The sequence below is a fragment of the Lepeophtheirus salmonis genome, chromosome 14, assembly GCF_016086655.4.
Source record: "Lepeophtheirus salmonis chromosome 14, UVic_Lsal_1.4, whole genome shotgun sequence".
NCBI classification, from domain to species: domain Eukaryota; kingdom Metazoa; phylum Arthropoda; class Copepoda; order Siphonostomatoida; family Caligidae; genus Lepeophtheirus; species Lepeophtheirus salmonis.
Window position 1 is genome coordinate 33,522,235 of NC_052144.2, and position 18,517 is coordinate 33,540,751.

The window sequence follows — 18,517 nt, forward strand, 5'->3', positions numbered from 1 at the left end:
ACAACAAACAACGGATAAAGGCGAGCGAGTTGCTGCATTAGCATTATTAAAGCAACAGGATACCTGCCGAACTTACTACTATTGCGGGCAGGCGTTTTACACGCCTAATTAACCGGCTTGGTCCTACTACAGTACTCTATAGTAGTATTAACAACATGGGATAGTACGTAGTAGTACTATTTGTAATCATGATGAAAATGACTTGTGTGTGTGTGGTGTGGGGGGATTGAGGCAAAAAAAACACGACATAACAAACAGTCTCTCTTTCTTTCTTTCTTTCTTTCTATACAACCCCCTCTCCCCTATCCTTCTACAAAAATGTATTTATAGAATTTTCTGGGGAAGTAATGATTTTGCGGAATTTTAAGTATATTAATATATTTTTCTTCTCTCCTCTTACAAATATATATATATTTTTTTACTTTTAAAAAATAGGGAGAATATTCATAATGAAATAACTTTTTTTAGAATAAGTTCATCGTCCCTAAGGAGGGAGATGATTATTGTACAATGTAGATACCTACAAAATACGTATCGCCCGGTATACGATGATGATACACAACGAGCTAAGATGAACCGTAGAAGAACTCTAAAAAGGCAAGTGCATATAAAGAGATGGGAAAAAAGAGGGAGAGAGTACAATAACCCTTGATGGTATTTGCCGTAAAATTAAATGCATTTCTTAAATGTAATTATATAATAGGAATATTTTTGGTTTTTTTCTTCTTTTGTTTCTTTCTTGCCTTTTAGAAAACCAGGGGCCCTTTTGATACCTTTATTTACATAATGCTAACTCATTTTTACGCATTTATTATGTATGTACTTATTTAATTGGATACGACTTTTTCCACTGTAACCGAGTGCATTATTCACTCATTGCAGGCAAGTAAATGTCAGGTGTATTTTCATTTCAATACCCCCGTACTACATAAGTAGTAAGAACCATAAAATATCTGATGATAATAATATAAAATACGGATACAAAAGACGTTTTGCTAAAGGAGAGGGAGGGATTTAACCTGTTCCATGAAAGAACAGGGGATTTACCGCATATTCCGGTTTGGAGCAAAATAAAGGTACACAACAAAAAAAGGCAAAAAACTGAAGAACATGCAAAATTGGCCCGTTAGTTTATGGTACATGTTTGAGGAAATTCCTCTCTCATTGATGTATTATCTACAGGACTGTACGTAGAATAATGGGCATAGTTGAAAAAATACTTAAAGAAACATTTGACCGGCAAACTTTAGAATAAAAATATCCAAAAATATGTTTTACTAAGTCAATCAAGTATAATGTACAGGGGGGTCCCGCATAATGCTGTTTTCGGAATTATTCTAACTCCCCGTATAGTGCGGTATTTTCTTGTTCTCGAAAATCGGGATTTGTATATGTATTTCCATACAATTATTACTTATTACTAGTATGTAGCATTGAGAATCGGTTCAACACCGGATTTTTTTTCCGGTTCCGTCATAAGTTATCTTTTTTCGAGTCATTTGGACCGATATTTCACTTCAGACCATAGACTAAAAAATAATTGTTTACAAAAAAAAAATCGATCTCAATACATATATGGACCAAGTTTTTCCGTCTCAATCTTTAGACCGACATTTGTGAATTAATATATGAAACACATTTAACTTCATATGACATTACTCTAGGTCAGAGGTACCCATCTTTTCCATAGCTGAGGCCTACATTAAGATTCTCAAAAGGCTTGAGGGCATCCCCCTCAAATAATAGATGTAAACAAATAAAGAAATTAGAAGCATACATTATAAACCAATTATGACTACAAAAAAAGAATACTCTCATATGCTATTTTCATTGGTTGCTTTTGGTAATTTCTAACATTCTTAGGATCGTTTCATTAATTCGACTTAAATTTAAAGTACGAACCTTTTGAATTATAAATCCAATACATTTAATCTGCCTTTAATTTAAACTCAACTTAGGTTTAATTAATGTTGGTCCAATCCGGCTAAATATTAATATTTACTGTTCAAAGTTCGCAATTAACTCTGATTATTATTCCTCTGGTACGTACACATCAATATTTATGAAAATAAAATGTGATAAAACAGGATCACGACATTTCTTTAATTTTTATTTTTCATCAATTCCGACGAAATATGGTCATATATGGTGACAAAAATTATACCCGAAAATTTTACAGAGAGTGTCGAAAAATATAATCCACTTGCGTATTATATTGGTGATCAACATCTGGTAGGAATACCTTATAAAAGAATAGGTATATTCATAAAGATTTAATTTCATAGGTGCGTAGCCTGACCTGCAAGCTGCATACGTATAATTAAATAGTATTTGGTATCTTATGGAAAAGAGGTGGGGTTGGAATGTTGCTAATTATATAATTTGCCAAGGTAATGGTTCAGTCTTTATTCGGCCAATGTCAGTTTTTTAGAACCTCAAAAATATTAAACAGGTCATTCAGTAGAGGTGTCCACAGGAAGGGGCTGTAGCCCCCCTAAATCATGGAATTTTTGAAAAATTATGTATATGAAACATGTGATTAAAAATTATCAGAAGAAAACGCATATTTTTTTTTATTAAAAAAATCCTCAAAACCACCCCCTCCCACAAAAAAAAAGAAGATTTAAAATAGGGCATAAAGCAACTATATCTTATAAATTTATAATACATATACATACTCTTCTGGGTTAGGGCAATTTTCAATCTACCTCAAATATAAGTCAAATCAAAAGTAACGAAGCACACAAATAAACAAATTTCAATTTATATATTAATATTTTAGGTATTTTTAAATCTTGTCAATGTCAAAATACTAATAAATACTATCTCCTCTTGAGGTTAGTTCTAGGATAGATACCATAATATAATAATATTCTATGTATGCCCGCCAATCAAAACTCATAACCAGGGTATTTATTTCAAAAAGGGAGACATATATGGATGGGCCCTAGACATAAAATAAAAGTTGTTCAAAATTCTAAGTTACGTACTTAGAGCTATATTTCATTCTGATCAGACCAGATTCTTGGGTTCTGGAGGACAAGTTATTTTTCACTTAATAAGTTGATTTTTTTCATTAAACAGGATCGAAATAAAATACATAATATGGGTACGTTTTAGTATATATATATTTTTTAGTAGGGTGTAGAAGTTATAATTTTTTTTCTCAAATGTTGAAACTGATATTTAACTTTTTCACTCTAATCTGAGATGACTTTTTTTTTTTTTTTTTTTTGAAAATTAAATAATTCCTTCCCCCAAAACAACAAAACCCTTATTAATAAATAATATGGTTCCTTTTTAATCGAATGACGTTTTAGAAAACATATATTTACTTTTCCAAAGGCATACATTTTTTAAAGACTAATCCTAAATATTTCCCATTTTTAATTAGTCTAATACCCCTTCAGTACTGCCCTTCCAACGCCTAAAACTGTCAGCCTCATATTTTTGAATTTTAAAATATGTTCAACCTAATGGTAGTACCCATTAGAAGTTACTGTTTATATACATCGTAGTGACCACTTTCCGATGCCCAAAAAAGAGGTCATGTGGTTCGGTCAGTATTGGTTTTAGGGATTTCAAAAATCAATAGCCATTCTCTAATAATCATTTTTTTTTTCATATGTAAAATTTTCTAGTAAAAACGAAAAATTCCTTAACTTGGGGGGCTACACCCCCTCCAGTCCATCTCTTGAGGACGCTCCTGGAAAGGTCCACTAAAAATCCTATTGATCTCAGACTGGGCTAGGATTTGTAGACCCTGACCCAACACTAACATTTATATGTATATTATACAAGCATAGAAATGCATTGAAGGAACATGCACATGATACTTAAAAGATTGCATTCCACCTCTTTTTGGACTGTCAGTATGTGTATGTATGTACGTAGTATAAGTTATGACGTAAGAAGGAGAAGAAATACAGGCAAGGGGAATACAAACTCCCATGTCTATGTATAAACGAAAAAAGGTCATTAACATCTTCTTCCTCCTCTTCGAGTGAGTGAGTACGCTAGCAGAGGGGTCTGCCTGTGTGAGCGAAGTATATTGGACTTTGGAAGTGTTCGTTCATCCCTATTACCATTCTTTCTTGACTGTGTATACATTTCATCTATTTATTTGTTGAGAGTCAAGGAAATAAAGACAGAGAGAGTAGAAGAAAGGGGTTATCTCCCCCCTCCTTCCTTAAACACCCCCTTCATCTCCTATTGCATCTACTTATCCCATGCTTTTTAAAAAGGTGCACCTTGTAGTTGTAGGGAGGAAGGAAGTAAAAAAGAAAGAAAGAAAGAGCGAGACTGCTTCTCAAGATGCTGTTTCCTTCTACTTAATATTTCCCTTCTTTCGTTCCACTTTGTTCTTAATTATTATTACTATTATATATAAAGAAAATAAGGGAAAATACATAAATGTATGATAAGTATAAGTGAGGGTTGATCGGCCTAGCCTAGCAGGAAGAAGCAGAAGGGAGAACCTCGTGTTATAGTTAGTTAGAGCTATATAACTACAATACAGGGGTAGATGCGAACAAGAAAGAGGAAGGAGACGACATCATGAGGGTGGCCAAGAAACACACACATACACAAAATAAATGTAGTGCATAGATTATTTTTTTTTATTTTTGTCACACACAGGAGACTATTTTCTATGTATATGGTGTCCGTCATCATAAAAACAATGTTCAAGAAAAATAAAGCAAAAGAGAAAATCCTAATTTAGAGATTGAGATGAGTTCAGAACCCTCAGAATTTTAATCATAGTTTAAATAATTTTTTTGAAGTAAGAGACTATAATTATTGGCTCCGCGTTATGACCTCTTTTAAATAAAATCCGTCAATTGCTCTTTTTGTATTGTGATTATCAATTTTGGGTTCGAAGTGGAGTTTGCGGAGCCCGCAAAGAATAATTTGTTTAATGAAATTGAAGAATACAAATGGTATCAGGGGCACCTGTAGCCCTAGCAAATGATGGAATTTTTGCTTTTTACTAGAAAATATAATATTTGATTTTTTTTTCAAAAAGTTTAGTATATGACAGTTAACTTCATTTTTCAAACTTTTTTACAAAAAAATTAATTTTCTTTGAAGGGCCATGGATTTTTCGAAATTTTTCTCCCAAAAATTTAATATTTAATTTTTTTTTCAAAAAATTATATATTAGAAGTTTAATTTTGAAATTTTATGTAAATATCTATGGATTTTTGAAATTTTCTTCCAAAATATTAAATTTTTATGTGAACAGCTATAGATTTTTTGATTTTTTTTTCAAAAAAAATAATTTTGTGAGAATGGCTATGGATTTTTGAAATTTTTTTCAAATTAAATTTTTTGTGAATAGTAGTGTATTTTTGAAATTTTGTTCCAAATATTTTTTTTTTGTGAACAACTAGGGATTTTTAATTTTTTTTTCCAAAGAAAATAATTTTTTGAGAATAGCTTTGGATTTTTGAATTTTTTCCAAATATAATTTTTTGTGAATAGTAGTGTATTTTTGAAATTTTGTTACAAATATTTTTTTGTTTTGTAAACAGCTATAGATTTTTGATTTTTTTTTTCCAAAAAAAATAATTTTGTCAGAATAGCTATGGATTTTTGAAATTTTTTGTGAATAGTAGTGTACTTTTGAAATTTTGTTCCAAAATATTTATTTTTTTGTGAACAGCTATAGATTTTTAAATTTTTTTTGCAAAGAAAATAATTTTGTGAGAATAGCTATGGATTTTTGAAATTTTTTCCAAAAAAAATATTTTTTTATGAATAGCTGTGGATTTTTGAAGTTTTTTTCGAAAATTTTTATATTTAAACTTTAATTTTTTGATTTTTTTTTAAATCTAAGAAACCAAGGCCCCTCAAAATATAAACCTGTGGACCCCTCTGGGTATCCACGTTCAATTTTTTGAGAAAAATTCTTTCAGCTTTCTTTTGTGCTGACGGGCTACATAGTATATCTAGGAATAGAGGATGTGTTTTGAAACCTTCCCTTTCCCCTTCCTTCCCCCTTCCTCCTCCTCTCTTCTGATGAATCATGAAACGTAATGTCTTTTTGAATAGATGTATATTTTGCACAGGTGAAAATTTAATTAATGACTTAAATATTACTATATATGTAGGTATATATAATTTAAAGGGCGGGGGAGGGGGAAGAGGAATGGAAGAAGGATATGGCTGTGTGTGCAGGGAGGATGTCTGATGTTTAACAACTGTAGAATGTACTTGTATGTATATAGATCAATCATTTTTCCATTATAGACATAGATGCTTGTAACTTATAGGAAATGGATAGTTTATATTGACGAAAAGTCCTTATTTTTCTATAAATATGTATAAAGGTAATTATTAATATTATAGTGTTGAGTTTCAGTCTGAAAATCCTAGACCGATGATTTATATAGTCACTTGGTCATTTAAATAAGTTTGGTCCAAATCAGAAGTCGGTTAACTTTTTGTAGTGCTAACCCAAAAGATGCATGGGCGTCCGCAGGATTTTTTTTTTTTTTTTTTTTTGTAATTGCTTGGTTTTTTGGATTTTATTTGAAAAAAATCCATTGGATTTTTGAAATTTTTTTCCTAAAAATTTTATTTTACAATTGGCTTTTCAGAAAAAATTTAATTTTTGAAATTTTTTCCCAAAAAAATCTAATTTTTTAGAAAAGATTAGGATTTTTGAAATTTTTTTCCCAAATATTTATTTTTTTAAGAATAAATAGGGATTTTTGAATTTTTTTCCAATAATTATAATTTTTGCTTATAGTTTGGAATTTTTTACCTGTAAAATATATCAACGGTTGCATTTTTTTTTTCAAAAGAATCTAATTTTTGCCAATAGCTTTTTTTTTTTTAAATTTTTTTTTGCAAAAAATTTAACATTTGTAATTTTTTCAATTTTTTTTCGAGACAGTTGTAATTTTTGGATATTTTTTTTCAAACCAATTCAACCCCCCTCCCCCCGTCCCTAAGTGACTCCCCTGTAGTGAACAAAAAAACATCCTAGAATTTTCTTTTTTTCTCACATTAATACCTTAATTGAAAAAAATGTGCTATTTCTGTCATTACTAAAAACTCTAATGAATTTATAACCCCCCTCCAAAAAAACAAAAAACATAAAAAAAACGACATTTAAATAGCATGAATGCCTTTTTACAGAAGTGCACCCATAAAAAATTGGCAAGAGTGCAGTTTTCTATCTGAATTCCTCTTCAATGACATTTTTTGTAGCCACAATATTGACTGCTTTCAAATTTATGATAATGAGTCGATATTATTTTGTTACCCTTATTAAAACTCAATGATTTAAAACCTCTCATATTACATATTATGACTTTTCTTACAAAAGATAATTGTTGCATGTGTGAAGCACATCTGTCTATAAGCTCAAATACTATTTAAAGCAAAAAACTATTCTTATAGATAAATAGAAATCAAACAGAAATCAAATCAATTATTGGGAAATAGGAGAAAAAATTAAATGTTTTCCCACGTCTTGTACAAAATAAAAGAAAAGTATATAATTTGTTTTGGGTGAATTGAATTGAGCAAGGAACGTCATCTAACAAAAATGTATTATTATTTATTAAAAAAATAAATGTTTACTTTGTAAAAGGATATGAACTGAGGATATGTAGATGTAGATGCTATTTTTAGAGCATAGTAAGTGCTCATATGTACACAGCTACCTATGTAAGCCATTTAAAAAGCAAAATTGAGCATCCTGTTTTTCTCTTTCTCTACACATGTTTTTAAAATTTGTCTCCTTCTTTTCCTTTCTATAAATATCCATTTAAGGAAATGAACTCGAAATGACATTTTTTTAAAAATAAATCAGAGGAAGAGAAAATTTTATTTTTTTCTTATTTACCCAACACCCTCCAATCTCCTCCTTACCTTAAGAAAAAAATAGATGACTTCATTCAAGCAATGAAAGAAATGTGTTGTATCATTAAGAACATTTAGAAGTATACAAAAAAAAATTTTTTTTTTTTTACAGAAGTAGACATATCATGTCTGGCCTTTTTTCTTCTTATCATTCATATATTAACAGTGCTTAGTCATAATGGCCTTCATTTTGTAGTAATAAATATATGGCTTACTTGTGAGTCTCTTGGATATAGTAAAAATTATCCAGAAAATAGTTATAAATATAATACTTCTCAAAGGGGTTGATAGAATTTATAAGCACTATTTGTATATAAGTTTTTTTTTATAAATCAGTGTTGGATTCAATCACTATTCCAACTCGGGGGGGAAAAAAGCTCTTCAATTTTCGGAAAATGACTTCAATTCACTCAAAATTTCATATGTTGTGTGCGAGTTGCAATTTCTTTGTCAAAAAAGGTATTATTTAATTACAAAATTGGTATTTCCAATTACTCACAATTAATTGATGCTCTCATTTCATTTTGATTCATTAAAACAATTTATGTGTAATGCCATTGCGGGCATTTGAACTTTATAAGTTGTTACATAATACTACTATTTTAAAAAGGAAAGCAAGGATATATGGATCATTTAAATAAATTCAATGATTGCATTATCTTTATTCGAAGTACTGTAAATCCTATATTTAAAATGATTCATCCCATTTTTTGGTTACAACTTGAGCAACAAAAATTCATCTATAGATTCGGTATAGATCTAGTTTTAAATGAAACCGATCTAAAGGGATTTATTATTATCAATTCAGATCGACTTTTTGTTTGAGACCAGTTGAGTCTAACTTTTTTAAAGGACGGAATGAGTTCGGCAAATTAAAAATCATAACGGTCTAGGATTTTCAGACCGAAAACTAACACTAATGGTTAGTCAAATTTCTCTAAGTATAATTCAAAAGGACAGTAATCAACTACAGACGCTTATTTATTATTAAAAAATAGAATATTTTTATGTTCGAATTCTCAAAGCTCGAATTATAGCTAACCTAAAAAAGGTATATTTACCTAACAGGAACACATCAACTTGACGTACAACTCAAAATAGACCTAATGGAATTTGTTTGCCTTGAATCCAACATTTTAGAAAATAAATTTAACTACAGGGGGTCCCTACTTATAGAGTGCATTATATGAAATCTGCGTTAAACGGGGACTTTTTAAGTACTAAAACCCGTCAAATGGGATAAATTATTTTCCAAAGTCCACTTTTTACTATTTTAATAGTATGGTGTGAACAATCAACACATTTTATTCATTATAAATTATTTGAAATTATGTAAGATACTTATAAAAGAATTGTATAATTTAATCTTAATTAGGTATTTACTTGATTCTTAATTAATTCAATTGAATGCAATACAATTTATAGAATCGGAGCCTGAGAAATATTTATTCAGCAACCTTTTTAATTGCAAGTTTGTATAATTTTTATAAGAAATAACCAAAAGTTTAAAGTCTAAGTATCAAACCAAATGCTTAAAGGACACTCTCCCCTCCCATGCAAAAGTAAACACTTATACTATATAAATATATAGGCATTCAGGGGGGTTCGCAAGGGGTGAGCGGGACCCTCCTCACATTAATGTAATTTTCCTTTTTACTAGAAAATTTAATATTTGAAATATTTTTCAAAAAAAAATATTTTTTTTTCAATAACTGTGTATTTTTTGGAAAAAGTATCCAAAATAATTATTATTTGAAATTTAATTTTTCAATTTTTTTTTCCAAAAAATTTATTTTTTCAATTTTTTTTCGAAAATCATTTATTTTTATTTCTTTGAATTAAAAACACGGCTTTATGCGGACTCCGCGTGTTTGAAACTGCGTTATGTGGGGACTTCCTGTACATTACAAAATGATTTGCATCTTTTGATTTGTTGGTAACAATAATCTCATAATAAATAAAGAATTAGAAGAAGCAAGAAAAAAAAGGTGAAAAAAAAGACATAGAAAATTCTAGAAAGATGTAATAAAACAAAAAAAAAACCTGAGGTAGTCAAACCCTTTTTCCCCCTTTCTCAAAGAAGAAGAAATATTCATTTTGATATGGTTAAAAAAAGCACACACAGGAATTTTTTTCCTTTTTTGAATGAAGACAAAATTTTTTGTATTATTGGCCTTGAAATTATATATATTATATGTTGTCCCGGAGTTTTGACCTTCAGAATTAATGGCCTTGATTCCCCCCTTGTATATTCCATTGAGGCGCACAGACAGAAGAGTAATAAAGGCACTAAAAATGATGACATAAAGGAATGACGATGATGATGATGATGTCTTTTTTGACGAAATATAATTGTATATATATTATCTAATTTTCTTTTTTTCTTGCTCGACTAATTACACAAATAAGTAATTCTAACTAACTAGGAGGTGAATTAGAAGCAAAAGACGATTCAAGCATTATTATTATTTTCTTTATTATCGTTTATAGTTGTTGTTATTATTACAGGTATCGTCATGGAGTATGTTCGTATGTGCTATGACTGTAGTTGCCTCCTTCTTCAAAACATTTTTTTAAAAGGCCTGAGACATTACGTAATGGAGTGCATTCACCCTTTTCTGTTTCCATCTCTCTTGTTTTTACTGCGCCTTGATCTTCATCCCCAGATTATTATTATTCTTTTCTTCTTCTTCTTCTGAGCGAGTGAGTGAGTGAGTGACTTAACCCTTTTTCTCATTCTTTGTCTTCACTAAGGATGGCTGTCCATGAGGAATATTATGTAGCTCCTCGGGGGCACAAGTGTTTATATGTACCTGATGCTGAGGATATTGTCACCGAAAATAATGTTTGATAAACATCAGTTAGATTTAAAATAGGGCGTTTATTTGATACTTTAGTACTCTATAATATTTTGTTGGAAGGATGAATCGGAAATAGCATCATCGTTTTATCTATATACCTATTCTGTAGGTAATATATTTATTACCTACAGAAAGTATGTATCAAAGTATTTGTAAAAAAAATATTTTGGTAACTAGTGATATCAGAATTCACAGCAATTTATTAATATTACATAACATTTTCAATTGCATTTCTAAAGGGTTGTTTAGGAATTATTTAGGGAGTGAGTAAGTGGATGGATATAATTAACGCCATTTCCTTTCCACTCTGTATTGTGTTTGTGATATTTATTTATTTTAAAGCTTTTTTTTTGCAAGGGAATTCCAACACGAAGCCGTGATAAATCTCAGGCAGGAGGATGGATTTACTTCATACTCATACAATCGTTCATAAATTGAATACATTTATGTTTTTATTTATATGAGTGTTGATACTAGTGATGAGACGATTTAAAAAAAAAAATCAAAAAAATCCCAAAGTCTATTCGTAGTTAGCCAGTTCTTCCCAAGAGTAAAATGATTATTTAATGATTGTTTGGATTTGGTCACAGATCAGGGACGTACGACGGATTATATTTTTGGGAGCTCGTTTTTTTTAATTTTTTTGGAAAAAAAATTTAAAAATTAAAAATTAAACTTTTCCGATAAAAATTTCAAAAATCAAAGGCTGTTTACAAAATATTTAATTTTTTTGGAAAAAAAAGTATAACTTAAATTTCAAAAATCCACTAAATTTTTGTAGAAAAAAATTAGAAAAATTAATTTAAATTTTTAGTATTTAACTTTTTTTAGTAAAAAGCAAAAATTTCCTATTGACTATAGACTATATTTTCCTATAGCCCTTCCCCTGCGGACCCCCCTGAAAATTAAAAAGAGCTAATTCTAGTTGAACCAAACCACGTTCAGAACACCCAACACTAATACACATATATATACATGTTTTTTCAGCATAGATAGTCAGTTATTATAATACGTCTACAATCCACACACATTTCCTTGCCTCAAGGAAGAGAAAATTTCGCCGGAAATCGTTTTTATGATTATTATATTTTGTCTTCTTTTTTTAGATGTTCCCTTCCTAAATGAGCCGTGATTGAGCTCCTCCGTTCGTAGCTTGGAACTTGGAAGTCCCCGAATGTATTTATTTATGTATAAATATACGCATTTTACGTATAAAATCAACATAACTGTACATAATAATATGTACAAAGGGCTTCTTCTCTCGAACAAAAAGGGTGACTTCGAACACGGAACAACAGCAGCAGACGATTATTAAGAAGAAGGGGGGAAGAAGAAAAAGGGAAGAATATAAAAGAGACGACAACCTGGGCAATGAACCCTTAGAATAATAAGAGTACTCTGTAAGGTTGAAAGGCACATGCATGCATATGTTGTATTAAATGACTTTTGACTTGACGTAAGATTCTAGTTATACCATGAAATAATACACAATATATATTTATATTATATTATAGATTCAATACTAATGAATGAGTTAAGTTGAGTTAAAATCTCTTTTTTTTCTTTCTTCAAAAGAGTCGTAAAAAGTATAAATATAAGGAAAATTGCACTTTTTATTATTCTTGCAATTTTTTTACAGATTATATAATTTAGCCACAAAGTACATTTTGAATATTATGACCATTTTATGACGTATTTAAAAATATGTATGCGGTCAAAAGATTGATTGCACAGCTATATCAACTATTAATGATATGGCGTAGGACCATCATTATTTTCGCAACTAACATCCTATCCTCGGATAACATGCTCCCCCATTCCGGCAAGTTAAGCAATATTCCACAGGGTCGGACTTAGGCTACAGTAATCTATGCGGATTAAAAAAGAGCCCTATGGAAAAAAATAATTAAAATCTTCTCAAAGGTTCTGCATTTTATTGTCTAAATAAATAAAAAAATATTTCAAAAGGGCTCTGCATTTTAATTTCTAAAAAAGAAAAAGAGATTTGAAATTAAATTTTCCACATATACAAATATAGCCACGCATATCTATCTTTGTTGAAGACCCTGCTTATGTTAGAACTGGCCATGGTCTCAGTTATCATCTGTACTCAGGGTAGTTTGCTAGCTTTCATCATTGGGGGGCTTAGACCCAAAAAATATATCAACGGCGTAATATAATTTCTTATATATATATTATATGATAAGTTTTTGGGGGCTCAAAAAGAGGCTAGCGACGACACTGAATCTACCCATATTGAATTTGGGCACATTGCAATCTATTTTGGTTTTGGATTTTTTGAAAATCCAAAAAATAAATTTTAATTATATAATTTTTTCGAAAAAAAAGAACTCATCATAAAAAATAATTTTTTTTTCTAAAATTTTTTTCAAATTTAAATTTTAATTATATAATTTTTTCGAAAAAAAAGAACTCATCATAAAAAAATAAATTTTTAAAATTTAAATTTCAAAAATAAAATTTTCTTATGAAAAATTTCTAAAATTTACAGCTATTCACAGAAAATTAATTTTTTTGGGAAAAATTTGAAAAATCAAGTCAAGTTTCAAATATTAAATTAAAAAAAAAAAGAATATCTAAAATTTTCAAGTAAAAACCCAGTTACCTTCAGCCCCCTCCAGCCCACCTTCCACCCCTGAGTAGGGTACATTCCGGCAAATTTATTGACACACCAAAAAATAAAATAATAATAATATATGGATGTGCTTTGTACAAGTTGTAACTTGTATAAGTAAATTGTACAAGTTGCAACCTTTTAAATCATGTAAATAATTTTAAATGAAGGATTTACAGTTCTTTCGATGAGGATAAATCAATAACTAAATATATCAATGCTGTCATTTTCGACTCTTTTAATACAAATGATTAAAATAAAAGAATTATGAGGTACCTTATTAATTTAAAAATGTCCACAGTTACATTACTCATATATACCTACATTATAGATCAAAGTGAAATGAGAGCATCAATTAATACTGAGTAATTAGAATAACTAAAGTCGTAGTACATTCATCTATTTTAAGACGTACAATTTGCAACTTGTATACAAAATATTATATATCATCTTCAACGCTTATGAATGATAATAATCCTGGTAGATAGTTGGCTTATCAATGGGGCCGGTAATTTAGAGGCCAATACCCTCATTGCATTTTTTATAGTAATCTTAAAGGTACAATAACAACACAACATATCATCCTTTATTTTTTCTTTTCCTTCTCGCAATGTACCTGATGTGGAAATTCTTCTTCCAACGTTTGTTTGAAAGAATCCGTTTCAGTGTGTTTCTTTCTTATTTATTGGATAGGAATAATATATATTTAAAGTACGGGAAAGAGGGAGGGAGGAAGGGAGAAACAGAAAGAGAGATACATAAATTGTACGGATGATAATGTTGAGAGATATGTACGACGTACATTATTCATATACATAATATAAAATATTAATATATAATAAAGTGAAGCAACATGGTGTACGCGCGCACGCTTTTTCGCAAAATAAGGAATGCGTCTCAGATTCATTTTCGTATATATACATAAATGGAATAACTCCTGCTTCTACTTGCCTGTGTCTACTTCTACATAGTTATTATTCTTTCCTTTTTTTCCCCGTCTCTAAAAGTAGCAGAAAAAAAAGGGAAGGAAGATCGAATATTTATCATGATGGCTCCTTCTCCCGTTTCTCTGCACCCTCTGCTCTCCTCCCCCCTCTCTCTCCTTTTTCTTCTCCTCATCATTCCCCTTTTTTTCTTCCCTTTTTCCTTTATATCACTCCTTCGAGCTGTACAGGCAGTTGTTGAAGCTTTTAAAAGGTTTTGTGATTTTATAGTCAACAAAACTTCCGTAGCATTAGTAGTATTTGTTAATCAAATGTTGACGGTGCTAGGTACTTTTGCCTTACCCTATTTTGCATCAGGACGTTTTGCCTTAAACCACTTAGTTGTAAAGCCATTTTGCCTTAAGGATATTTCCTCATAATATATAATTAAATACGTCTTTATTGTTTATTTTTAGTTTAAATTGATGTTCCTTTGATTTTTTTAATCAAAATATGTAATATTTATTACTATAAAAGGATTAAATGGTATGAACCTAATTTAACCTTAGGCGAAGGGTTTTAAGGCAAAACTATAGTGATACGTGATATGGTTTAACAAAACATACTAATTCAGTTCTTGCAGAACAATATTTGTTATACACTTAATACTATTTATATCTTAGAGTCCGGAGTTTGGCGTGGCCATCAGTTAAGCGAAACTACAAATAATAAATATTGCTCTTACTGTAAGGGATTAGTACACAGAATTAAAAGTATTTGTCTGCTGATCAAGCCGTACAGTGTGAAACTCTAATTAATAATAATATATTATGTAAATTGCTATATGATGATTTATGATTATATGTACTGTGAATAAAGTTAAATAATTGTATAATTTACAAATTCATATACTTAAGGTCACAAAATACGTTACAAGATAGCTATTTCAAATGGTCAGATCTTTTTTACATCCAAAAAAACTTTTGTACAGTAGAGTATAATAGTTTTCTATTTCTACGCAAAGGTATTGCTTAATAAATCACATAACCTCTAAAAATATTTTGTAGAGGCTGTTTAGAATCTATAAATTACTCCGAGAATGTTATGTAATATGGTGTAAATAAAGAATAAGATCAATTCTCGATAAATTGATTTATTTCTTATACATATAGGGTAGATTATAGGCCTTGTATTAAAATATATGGGATGATATTATATAGGCAGGATTAAAAACTATAGCTTAGAACCTTTATTTGATTTAAGAATATTTATGAAACCCTGGAATTTTTTAACAAAATTCATGGATTCCTCATTCTTGTATAGTGTTGACCTATTTTGACTACTTTAAGTGCAATTTGCAGCATCCCCTAAGGATTAAATAGAATAATAAAATAAATATTTAATAAAATCGACAATAATTTGTGTACAAGTCCAAAATATAATCAGAAGAATATTTGTAAGAGGTTGCGTAGAATCTAAAAATATATAAATATATTCCGAGTGTGTTTCATTTTCCTCTAAATATAAAATACATTCTCAAATGGAAAATAGGATCCACCATTCCAGAAAATGTCTAAAGGAGTAACAGAGACCAAAAAAAAAAAAAAAAAAAAAAAAAGATGACATCACGTCTCTTTCATTGAATATATTAATAGCTGGATCCACAAATTAATATTACATTTTATAATATGGTGTGATTTTGTTTTAAAACTTTTCTTTGAGATATTCGATTTAAATTTACTTTATGCGATAAAATAATATTTCTGACTAACATTATTTTTTTAAAAGTGCAGTCATATTTTTCATTGTTTATTCTGTACATGATACCTTTTGAACTATTAATTATTTTAACATCAGTTGGTATAATTTTATCAAGATTCAATACACTCATTGATAATTAACGTAAAAAATTGTGAAGCTCAGTAAAAAAGGAATTGGTTCTAACAAGTGTTACAAATTTTCCTCGTATTGTTTATTATTTTATATGCTTAGACTTTTGATATGAATCATTTTTGCTGGTCAGGACAGGGCTGTAACAAAGTTTTGAATAGTGATTTTTCCCGATATAAAATTCATATCAGTGACTCATCAATATTGTATCTAATTAGATATACTGAAATAAATTGAAAATTAGTTATTGAAAAGTTTGAAAAATCTAGTTATTTATTTCTCAAAAAAGATTAGTTTGTCTAATTTTATTAACTTCTAACTCAAATTTGAGTTTTTAATTGTTACAACCGTCTCTCAGCTACAGGAAAAGTTTAAATATTTGATGGTGTGTATTCATTGCTAATTCAAATTTTTGAATAACTACTCAATAGTTAAATCTCAAAATAGGTTCAAATCTATGTTGGTATATTGTGTTAGATTTTGGAGCTTTTGAATTAAAGTAAATGTAGGTAATTGATGCTAAAAACTAAACAAGTGATGTAACTGTACCCTCCTTTACAAACAAAATAATTATATGTTTATTATATTTCATATATTCGGAACTCATTTAAGTTTATAACGCAACCTTTTTATATATTTATCTGTACAACAAAGTTTACCCATCAGTAGGATTGTAAATCCTAAGGGTTTTTTGGCGTGCGAGTGTTTTTGTTGTTGGCAACCTTAACAGTATTTTTTATTTTCAGAAGTTATTATCATTTTATTCTTGAGGATATCAATATAAAGTGGAAACACGAATTTATGTTCTCCGGAATGATGATTGAGAGTAACGCTGAAGATTGACAATTGTATGTTATTGTTAGACTCAAAGATTAATCGAGGAATGAAAATGGAATAATTCCTGCCTATGACCTTACTAGAAACGGAGTAAGAATTGTGTTTATTTCTTTCATTTCATAGTTGCTCGCAGCTATTTTAACAAAACGCCATGACAGCTAAGCTTTTCTTCTCTCAAACATTCTTCAAATTGTGAGGCTTACTATGTAAATTTTCGGTTTCTTTTTTTCTTTGGATATAGAAAATGCTTATAATTTGCAATCTTACCCATCAGACTCCTTTATTAAATTCAAATGAAAGTTGCGTAGGTGAAGGTGCATTTTTTTTAGTGATGTGAGACGCCTCATTTGATAGTTTAAAAATTAATTCGGATATAGTTTTCTTAAAGGATAAAAGTCATCACCTCGTTCGTGACATAACCATATGTATTATTGCTATTAATATCGATGCATCAATATCAGGTAATGAGGGCTATAAAAATACTATTAATAAGAAGAATTTTCCATTGTTTAAAGAAAATAAAAACTAGAATAAATCTACTTTAAATATAAACCCTATTAACCTAATTCCAACACCTACATACCTCCTTTTTAATTCCCATACTAAGCTTTATAATATCTAGACAAACATTCAACAATTTTGATTACTGACATAAGGGGTAAACGTTTCGATTGGTCCTTATGATTATGAGAGGTCTAAAAAAAACAACATCCCATATACATCCGCAAGATAGCGTAGATGTTGCCGTAATACACCAATAATATACAAACTACCAATAAGCAATAATAAACGTAAGGTAGCGCCACTATCATCATCAGGTATATAAACAAACTATGTAATAATAAGTTAAAATACAATCATATTCTATTTTTTTCTCGCAGAACTCACCCTGTGAACTTATGGAGATTCCAAAGTTAGTTATAATGTAATATCCTTTATATTTAATACCCTAGGTGCACTTATGGGACAAAAAACTATTTTTATTGCCAAATAAATTTGAATAAAAATGAATTATCTAGTCGTCGTTTTCACTCTATGTTTGGGAATAGTCTTTGGGTTGAAATATGTCGTTGGATAGCAATAAAAAGAAGCAAAGAAATGAATAACTAAATTTTATGATTAATCGTTCAAGTTTTTAGGCTCTTAAAAATGAACAAAAAGCATTGGCGGCACATAATATTCAAGTCTGTTATCTTTTGATCCTTCACCTATAACATGAAACTTTATTTATTAAAAAAAAATCCCCAAAAACTTTGGCTTCTATCATGTTTGAACCACGTGTGGGCCCATTTTTGGAGAAGGGTTCAATATATTTAACAACAAATAAACACAACGGCAAGAGTCAAAACATATATTTCAAAGAAAAATATATAAATAAACAAACAATGCCTAAGATGTTCGATAACGTCATGTTTTTGAGTCAATGTATGCTGTAATTAAATTTGGCAAGGTTTTCAAAAGAGGCTCGCAAGAGTTGAATTAAATACATAATATAT

The 18,517-nt window shown here is 29.5% G+C and overlaps 1 protein-coding gene across 6 annotated transcripts in view; it reads right to left on the reverse strand.

Annotated features, from left to right (window-relative positions):
• Positions 1–18,517, reverse strand: part of LOC121129836 (protein tramtrack, alpha isoform) — an 80,250-nt gene that overhangs the window by 17,989 nt on the left and 43,744 nt on the right. The window lies entirely within an intron of this gene.